This window comes from Cuculus canorus, chromosome 7, assembly GCF_017976375.1.
Source record: "Cuculus canorus isolate bCucCan1 chromosome 7, bCucCan1.pri, whole genome shotgun sequence".
NCBI classification, from domain to species: Eukaryota; Metazoa; Chordata; class Aves; order Cuculiformes; family Cuculidae; genus Cuculus; species Cuculus canorus.
This window is the reverse complement of record NC_071407.1, coordinates 10,933,579-10,942,930: the sequence shown is the minus strand read 5'-3', so window position 1 is coordinate 10,942,930 and position 9,352 is coordinate 10,933,579. Positions and strand designations below refer to the sequence as shown.

Here is a 9,352-nt window from a genome sequence, read left to right as displayed (position 1 = left end):
AATAAAAAAGAGGGGATGAACATGCAAGGAACAGCCTTATTAATTCCACGAGTGTTCTACTGAATAAATACACAAGGTGGAGAAAGGCAGTTGCTTTAACCTTCATAGTGCTCCACGTGTAGGTATATATTCTTCTTGTGCCCAAGGTACGTTTTAATTGCCTACAACCACCAGATAGCTAGAGGTCTTGTGTTAAATAACAGATGCAGTACCACCTCATCCCATTATTAGTGGCTGGTACCTACAGATTCCCACAGCACTGATCTGCTCAGACGGAGCCACCTCAGCACCGGGTATAAATTTGCAAAGTTAAAACATGTTCTGCATCCTCTCCCTATCCAAATCAAATACCCCTTGGCTGGATAGTTTAGTGCCTCAAGCACTTTATTCTCCTAAGACCTCTCCAGTCTCCTCTACCGAGGAGCCTTGCTTGCCTTTCTGTGAGGGACATGCATCTCCAATACTGATGGGGTGGCAGCAGACAGCAAGTCTGGAGCCTCTTTGGTGACTCCATCAGAAGATGGCCCTGGGCACATGATGTCTTCACCCTGCCCTTGCTCCAGCCCTGCTCATTTCCCCATCACCACAGTCCCCAAAGAGCTCTTTAAAACCACAAGGTACACAAAATTAAAAGGTCTTGTCTCCAAACTGACAGGAAGCCAGTTGTGTGAGCGATTTAACACCGGCAAGTAATATCGCTGATTTCAAAGGGAACTTTTAACTCTATTTTAGACAACTTCCGAGTTTTAGAAATCGTTAGAAATATAATTAAAATACAGACCTTCTTTTTGCACATAAAGGACAGATTATCACCCAGTGCTTCTGCAGCTTCAAACAGCTGCTCAGAACCCCTCAGATGTGACCAAACCAGCCCTGAAACCCACAAACCAGTAACTTTGGGTGGGGAACCCTGACAGACATGATTTCAGCTGCAAAGCAGAACAATGACAAAAAGCCAAAATAATAATAATTAAAAAAAGGCAGCTTTGGCCAAAATGAGACTTTGCGCAGCTTTTTTTTAGCCAGAACTGCTTTCTGGATGGCGCGAGAGCCTTCTCCTCGGCAGCAGGAGCCATCTGGAGAAGCCTTCTGCTGCCTTTCAGCCCTGAAGACTGGCTAAATCTTTCAAAATATCATCTCAGAGCAGTTTGGGCTTTTTTTTTTGGGGGGGACGACTTTTTATTTATTTAATTTTTTAATTTATCGTTCCAACATAGACCTCATTTATCCACGCCGGGCACTGCAGAGCCCCTCTCCTCCTCCAGCCCCATGGCTCCTGAGATATAAACGCTCCCAGGGGATACTTTCCTGCAGGTACAAGGGCCGGGGACAACAATGCGAGGGCTGCAGGGGCCCCTGGGCCAAGTTGGAAGCCGGGGGGAGGGTGAGGGAGGCGCCCCCCCTCATACTCCCCCGGCTTCCAACTTGGCCCAGGGGCTGCGGGGGAAGGGCGGCGTTGCCAAATAGTGAGCCAGTGAGGGCGGGCGGGCGCGGGGGGAGGAGCCCAGGTGTCCCTTCCTGCCACATAGTGCGCCGCCCCTTCCCCGCCCGCTCGGCGCGCTGGTGTTGGGGCTCCCGCCGGCGGTCGGGAGGGATGGACTGAAAAGCACAAAGACGCGGGCCCCGCGGAGGTAACGCGGGACAGGGAGGGGAGGAAAAGAAGGGAGAGAGGGAGGGTCTTTTTCCCGCTGCGGTTGGAGGCCTGGAGCGGTTTTTTTTTTTTTTCCATCTCCCGAGCTTCGCGGCTGCGAGCGGATTGGGATGGGATGGGATGGGATGGGATGGGGATGCGATCGCCCTGGGACGGAGAGGGAGCTTCCCCGTGGGTGAACGCCGGCTCTCCGGCCGGGGGAGATGATGCACTGCTGTCTTTTTTTTTTGCCTCATCGGTGAGCTGCGAAAATCCAGGGCTTTAAATCATGCGCCTCTGCTCGGGAGCTGCGCTAATCAAATTATTGTAATTACGGGCTGTCCTTGGTCCGCTGCAAAGCTCCGGACTGCTCTAAACTTCTAAAAACGTCTATTTTTTAGGGTTTTTTTTTTCCTGTGTGTGTGTTCACACACGGCTCCACCTTGGCCATCGATGGCGCTGGTGGGAAGCCAGGAATGCGATGTCCAAGTGCGGGGACGCGGATCCTGGTGGATCCTGGTCAGGGCAGTGCGAGGAGCATCCGCCGCACGCTCCTGGGCTCCAGCGCCCTGGGCTGCTCCCAGGCTGCAATTGTTTTCATTTTCTGTTTGTATTAGCAAGGGTAAAAATTAAAGATAGATGCCTTAAACCTCACGTTCCAGAAATGAGGGTCGTGGTGGGGGCCTTTTGGGAGTTTATTCCTTTGGTGTCACCTCCAGGCAATTTTCATCTCGTGTTAAAAAGCTTGTTTAGGCATTCAGAGCAGATTTATCAGTTGGTGTCCAACCGGACTTTGGGGCAGCGTGGCTGAACAATGTGGTCTTAGCAGGGAAGCCCTGGACTGGCTCTGTAAGGAGGATAGAACATGCCTCAAAAGCAGCAGCAACCACAGCCAGTCACTGCCTTCTCGCATCATTGTTGCTTCTGTCTTCTCTGCATCATTACCTTACAGATGGGTTGAGGCTGAATTGGCGGATTCCCATCTAAGGGTCCTGGACTCATGTCTGGAGGGTAGTGATGAGATACCAAGCAGAGGAAAAATGTATGGGATTGTATCTCATTTATGTGATGCCACGCTGTGGAGGAGTTAAGTTTTAAAGCAAATAAATAAAATCAATGGCAATGGCTCTCTGGGCAAAAAATAATTGACCAATGGTTATAAAAGCACAAATGTATGAAATTGCTGGATTACCAAACGCATGGGAGAAGATATTGCTTAAATCAGCTTTGGTACCAGAGGACTGAAGCTGATAAATATGATCACAGCCCTTAAAAAAGGGCTTTGATGTGCCAGGGGCACCTTGAGGCTGTTTCACCTACCTCCTGGTCCAGTTGCTGATGACTGAAGTGTGAGGTACAGGAGTGTCAGACAAATGGCTGTGTGTGATCTGCTGGGAAGGGATGGTGGTGGCTTTGGGGAGAGTGGGGCGAGCTGGGGTGGTTCTGTGCGTAGCTACTTTGGCAGCAGATCTGCTGTGAAAAGCTCCCCTTTGCCTTCCTGCTAAGGCTTACTGGCATGTCTCTTGTACCAGGGGGTTCTCTGGTCTGCACATCCCGTCACGCCACTGGTCTGGCTGAAAACAGCGTGTGAACTCCTCATTCAAGCCTCCTTGGTGGCATTCAGTATTTACATGGAAAGAAGGTGTGAACTCTAGGAATGTTGGGGGCTCTTTGGCTGTTATCAGACACACTGGTCAATCCCACTTTGAGTAAGGAGGGAATGTGCTCATCAATGAAACAAAATGATAATTCTGTGATTTATAGTGTATGCTGGTTTTAGCTTTAGAAATTTTCATGCTAACACTTCTAGTGATACACACGTTTTTCAGAAGACATTCATTTAATTTTTGCTGGGAGAATGTGAAGCCCAAAGCAGGAAGGAAGGGGTGGGCTATTTACAGGCTGAGTGTTTAATGATCGAGGTTAGTGCATGATGATCATTAAGCGTGTCCTTAATTCTTGACCAATAGATGGAGTGCTGCTACGCTGTAGAATATCTGGGGATTTAATGGGCTCTTGGTTAAATCAGTCGTTATCCTTGATTCTTGCCTGAGGATTGAGGCAGCTGTTTAAGGAAGTGATGATTTTGGGGTGATGCAGTTAAGCTGTTGTGTACGCTGTGATCATCTAATCCAACGAGAAGGTTCAGGTGGTGTCTCTTACACCGGAGACTTTGCATCTCTTGTAAAGAGGGTGGGCTTGAACGATCTGGGTTGAATGAGGATACCTCGCTGTTGGTCAGTGAGGCGTACTGAGGCTCTTCTATTGACCCTTTGCTGGTTATGAAATGAGTGTTGGTTGTTTGACAGGACTGGATGAACCGAGCTGGGTTCAGTGTAACCGTGCTGGAACTGTCCCTGTTGCATGTGATGTTAGGGGTGACATTGCACATGAGGCTGCCTGCATTTGTTCAGCTCGACTTGTTACAGGCCAGATGACCTGGCAGAAGTTGCTATTTGGTCTGAAAATCATCAGCAATTAACATGAAAGAGACAAAAAACCCGAAAAATGTTTTAAGACAATAAGTGGAATGTTTTACAGATCAAAAACACTGCTGAAAGAAGGCACAAGGTTGCTAGTTTTTCCCCTCCTTAAAATCATTGCTGCTAGTTAAAACTGCAACAAACGTCCTTGCAACACTGTGGATGGTGTTGGAATGATATTACTTTAGCAAAACGATTTTAATACAGAAGAATAACTTGTGTCACTTTGAGCTGGTGCATAAAAATGCCTTTGCTAGCTTTTTGAAAAACTGGATAACAAAAAAAATCTTGTTTCTTTAGCAAATGTCCTGTGACATTAGCAGCCATAGCAACCTCTGGCTATTATTTCCCTTGTAAATCAGTTTTGCATTTTTGTAGTGGTGCTGTTTCAAAAACTGAGTCAGTCATTGTTTTGGTATTGCATTCTTCCAAGTCAATCTATATTATTTATTAACATTGCTTCCCATTGCATCACAGACTTTTCCTGAAGCTATGTTTTGAAAAGCTGGTTGCTGTATGACAGATGGTGGTAGATGGTGGTGTGGCTTCTGGTGGGGTTCTTGGGGGTTAGTTGTCTTTCATGTAGCTTTTTTTGGCAGATGAAGATGAATAAAAGCTACTTGACCCTTAGGGAGCAAGCAGTAATTTATTCATTGTGTGTTAATGTTACATCTGTTTGCTACAGTCTAGTCTGCTTCCTACATTAAGTTTGAATCACTTTGCTATGGTGAAACACTTTTGCTTCTTTTCTGTATTGAGATAGCACAAACCATTGTACGTCATTGTAAATGAGATTTAGGGACATTTCTTTTAAAGATATCCTAGCGAGTACATAGCTGTTTTGTAGATCATTTGTGGTCTGGATTATTAGCTAAAATAAACCAATTCTAATAGATTTTGTTAGATAACAATGTATCTTTAGTTATTGCATGTTCTTAATCTAGACCATGGGAGGGGTGTCACTTCAAAATAATCGGTAAACTGGAAAATCTACTAAAAAACTGATATTTTCCTCAGATTCATTGAAAAGTTAGTGAAAGAAGGCTTGTGAGCTCCAAAACTCAGTTTGAAGGTGATGGTTCCTGGGTGTTTTTCCCCTGCCTTGATCTTAAGAGTTTAGTGAATTAGATGTAGGTATCTATTTAGTTAGGATTCTGGGAGCATATGAAATATAAAATGTGGCTTGTGGTGGGAATGACAGTTCTGCTTGCCAAGGATGCAGTCAGCTGGTACAAAGTGCTAATTAGGAAAATAGTAAAATGGTCTCGCTCATTGTTCCATTGTCTTAAACTGTTTTGGTCTTGGCTAGAAAGAAAATCTATTCTTGCCTTATATTGTTTAATGTGATGAAATCCTTGTGACATCAAAGCAGCAGGTAGTTTTCATGCGAGTTAACAGGGTGATGTGAAGATGGATAAATCACAAGCTAGTGTGAGAGCTCCAGCTTGCTTTGTAGCTTTTCACATTGTGTTTTCTTGACCTGCAGCAGCTAACAGCTGGTAAATCCCTTTTCCCTTGTGCAGTCAGTGCCTCCTGAAGTTCCTTCTCTAGGTGAAGTACACAGCAATCTTGAATACCGTGGAGTTGATGGCAGCTTGCTGCTGTGCTTATTGCTGCTGTGCTGCCCTAAGTGAGTCCCTAGCACAGTGTTGGTGTTAATGGCAGCTGGTACTTAGCCAAAAGCTGAACTGTCTGCTGTGTTGGCCAAAGAAACAGGATTCTGTTGAATTGCTTCTTGAAAATCTGTGCTTATCTTCATCTAGACCTGTAATAATTGGTCCCAAGAATTTTTCATATTGTTGCATGTCTTTAATTATTACATGATGCATTTGGTTTTGGCTTTTTTTTTTTGGTAGAAAACAGGCATTCCTTTGCATTCGTGTAAAAGAAAGCTGGGAAGGGACTTTTTATAAAGGCATGTAGTGATAGGACAAGGGAGAATGGCTTTAAACTGCAGTTCGGCAGATTTAGACTAGAAGAACTTCTTCACTCTAAGGGTGGTGAGGCAGTGGCACATGTTGCCCAGGGAAGTTGTAGCTGCCCCATCCCTGGAGGTGTTCAAGGCCAGGTCGGATGGGCCTTGGGCAGCCTGATCCAGTGGGACATGTCCCTGACCCCCATCACAAGGGAGTTGGAATTAAATAATCTTTAAGGTCCCTTCCAACTCAAACCGTTCTATGATTCTATATCACACATAGCTATTACACTAAATACATCGTAGTTTAGAAGCCAGTTGGATCTGCCTCTTGTGTTTGCAGATACATGGTAGGTGTCAGTTCTGGAATTGGGGTGCTTACCACCCAATCAAGTGTTCCTGTGCACGTCCTTGTAGATGGTAAATAGGGTGCAAAATAGGATGGCTCAGTAATAGGATAAAGCTTGCTTTACTTATTCTAGTGCAGTAAAAAACAGAAAAGAAAAGTGGAGTTTGAAATATATATAATTGTTTTCTGCTCCAAATGTGGGCTGGTTTTTGTTGGAGAAATGCTTTTTTGAGAGCTCTAGAAGTCTTGGCAGAATGCTGTGGCAGTGATTTGGTGCTGAAAATCTCTGTGATCCAAATTATAACTTTCATTGATCTAGAAATTAAACTGACTGGGTTCAAAGAGATTGCTGATATTAACATAAATTGTTTCATATAATCCAGTACTTCCTTAGCAACCTGTGTGACATGTTAGTCTTCATGGATTTATAAACAAAAAACCTCTATATTTATAAAAAACACCAGTAAGGCCACCAAGTCAAGTGTTTGAAAGCTGGGAAGTGCTTTCCAAAGAAAATATCCTGGATTTAAGAATGAAAATTAAACTATAGCATTGGAAAGTGTACTTAGGAGGAGCCCTCATGTCAGGAAGAGAAGTGCTTTGACTCAGGTGCTTCAGATCTAGCAGACACTTAGCAGAGGCAACCTTCAGCCTAATGTATGAATAATTAGATGAAATAGAAATTAGGATTGTGGGACAGAAACAGTGGACAGTACTAGGCAGTTCATCCAGCTCTGTCTAGAACTGAACACAATGACACAAAAGTAGTGACCTCGCAAGTGCCTTTGTGTTTTCCTGACTCAGATGCACGCCCATTTTCAGGAGTGCTAATGAATTGCATAACAATTTCTCCAGGCTCCTGGTTAATGCTAAAATAAGAGTAAAACATGATTTAAGCCAGTTCTCTTTTAATATACTAATTATTGCTGCACACCAGACAACCTGCTGCATTTGTTGTACATCCTAAACCACCAAACCCAAAACTTAATTCTTACAGCATTCAAACTTTATTTGCGGATTGCATGATGTAGTAGCCGATGGAGAGTAAGTTTTATGTTTATTTTCAGCTGTATTATCTGCAGTTTCTATGATGATGGAATTTGGGGTGCAAGAAGCTGTGCATAAAATTAATACCTGGCACTGCCTTGTTAAGTGAATACAACATTAGCCCTTCTAATGTAGTATTAATGCCATAATAAATAAGTAGTCAAATAGATATTTCTGTTATCATAATTAAATACTGATAGTGCCCACAACAAGCCCATCATCCTGTTTCATATGTTTATCGTATACGAAGTGTTGTATTAAATACCCAACTAGGAAGCAGATGTCTCTGTATGGATCAACAGTGAACATTACAATTTCTGGCTTTCAATGGCAGCTGTCTTTAAGTGCCTGTTTGTCTAAAAGTGTATGCAAAGGCAAAATTCTTCTGGTGACTGTTGGGGTGAAAGGCAGAAAGCAAGGATGTTTGTGGTCTTTAATTCATTTACTAAATGGAAGCTGTTGTTTCTTAGGACAAACTGTATTTTCATGCCAAAGGTTGTGTGATTTTCTTATTCCTAAAATTATTGAGGTTGTGAAAGAATCTGTGGGTATGTGTTGATTCTTCTTTTTTTTATTTTCTTTTTCCATTCCCATCAATAGTCGTAATACTGAATGCAAATCAGATTTCTTACTGACGTGCTGATTGTTTCGGATTGACTGTCCAGAGCTGTTTGTCTTTGATGTGTAGCTGACTTGGCATTCAAAGGACACATGTGTGTTCTGTCGTAAATGGCTTAAGGACTGGAGTGACACAGTTGGAGAGCTTGGCGGATACCTCTGCGTGTGTGATTTGGGACAAAAAACTCCATCTTCTAAGACAAAGTGTCCAAAGTAGATCACAAAGTCAAATTTTCATAAGCATTTCTATTGCAGAGATTTAATCCTGAGCAACTGAGGAAGACAAATAAAGTTGATACATGCTTTCATAATGGCTTGTACCATGTTTTATAAAGCAAAGTATGCCTGTAGCCAGCAAAACACTCTTGATATGTTTAACTTGTTCCTTATCAACCTGATTGAAATCTTGGATCTGATGTTGAGCAGAAAAAATAAGAAATGTGCAGAAAAACTTGCAAATGCATTGAAATTTGTGGGGTTTTAAAATAAATAAAACCAACCAGAAACCGAACCCACTGGTCTGGCAGTCAGGTTCCCCCTCCATTTTTACCCTGTTTCCAACTTTGTTTAAATAGTTTTGCAGCTTGCAAAGAGATTGAATACATCTGTGCAGCTCTAGCATTAGTGACTGTACTCAAAACAGGTTAGTTTAACAAAAACCTAAGCTTGAAATGGATCCAGGTAGCTTCCTAGTTAAAACATATCACGTAACGTACAGCACATGAACTCAAGACAACTCAGTTTAACTATATAAAGTATTCAAGCTGTAAAACATCAGGAGATTTTTTTATAAGTGCCTGGATAATTTGCCCTTAGGTGGCAGAGGGACAGTGTGGGTTCCCTTTTTACATCAGGTATTTTCCTGTGAGCCAAGCGCAAGGGGAAACTGAAGTACCGCTTCCTCTTTAATGGTTGTTGCATACACATTATGCTCTTTGTGTACGTTTGCTCAAACTTAGATGTTTTTAAACAGCAGTGTCCCTAATTTTACATGACCCAAGACAACTTCTGGTCAAGGGCTAGGTTTCAAAGACTGCTTAGTTCTTCTTGGTCGCCTTGCCATTCGAAATGGAAATTTTTGCTCTCTGATCAAAAGAAAATGTTCTTTCTTGCTGTTCCTAATTTGAATGTTACTGTATGTCAGTGCTTCTAGTCAAATCAAGTAACTTTTAAGGTATTGCCAGGTGGGATCCTGTGTCCTTTGAAATATCTTAAGTCTGAAAGTCTCTAATTGCCTGAGCCAAGATGCCATCTCTTCAACAGTGGACCTGAAGTGGGCCAGTGGAGACTGTTAAGTGTGGTGGGATGTC

At 43.2% G+C, this 9,352-nt stretch overlaps 1 protein-coding gene across 3 annotated transcripts in view; it reads left to right on the top strand.

Moving 5' to 3' along the window:
* Positions 1-1,518: 1,518 nt before the first annotated feature.
* The window catches only part of ADD3 (adducin 3), a 101,013-nt gene continuing 93,179 nt past the window's right edge, over positions 1,519-9,352 (top strand). For 2 of the 3 annotated variants that reach the window (XM_054071236.1, XM_054071230.1), the window contains exon 1: positions 1,519-1,631. The gene's annotated coding sequence lies outside the window, so the exon portion shown is untranslated. The remainder of the gene's footprint in view (positions 1,632-9,352) is intronic. The other variant, XM_054071233.1, reaches the window with a different exon arrangement.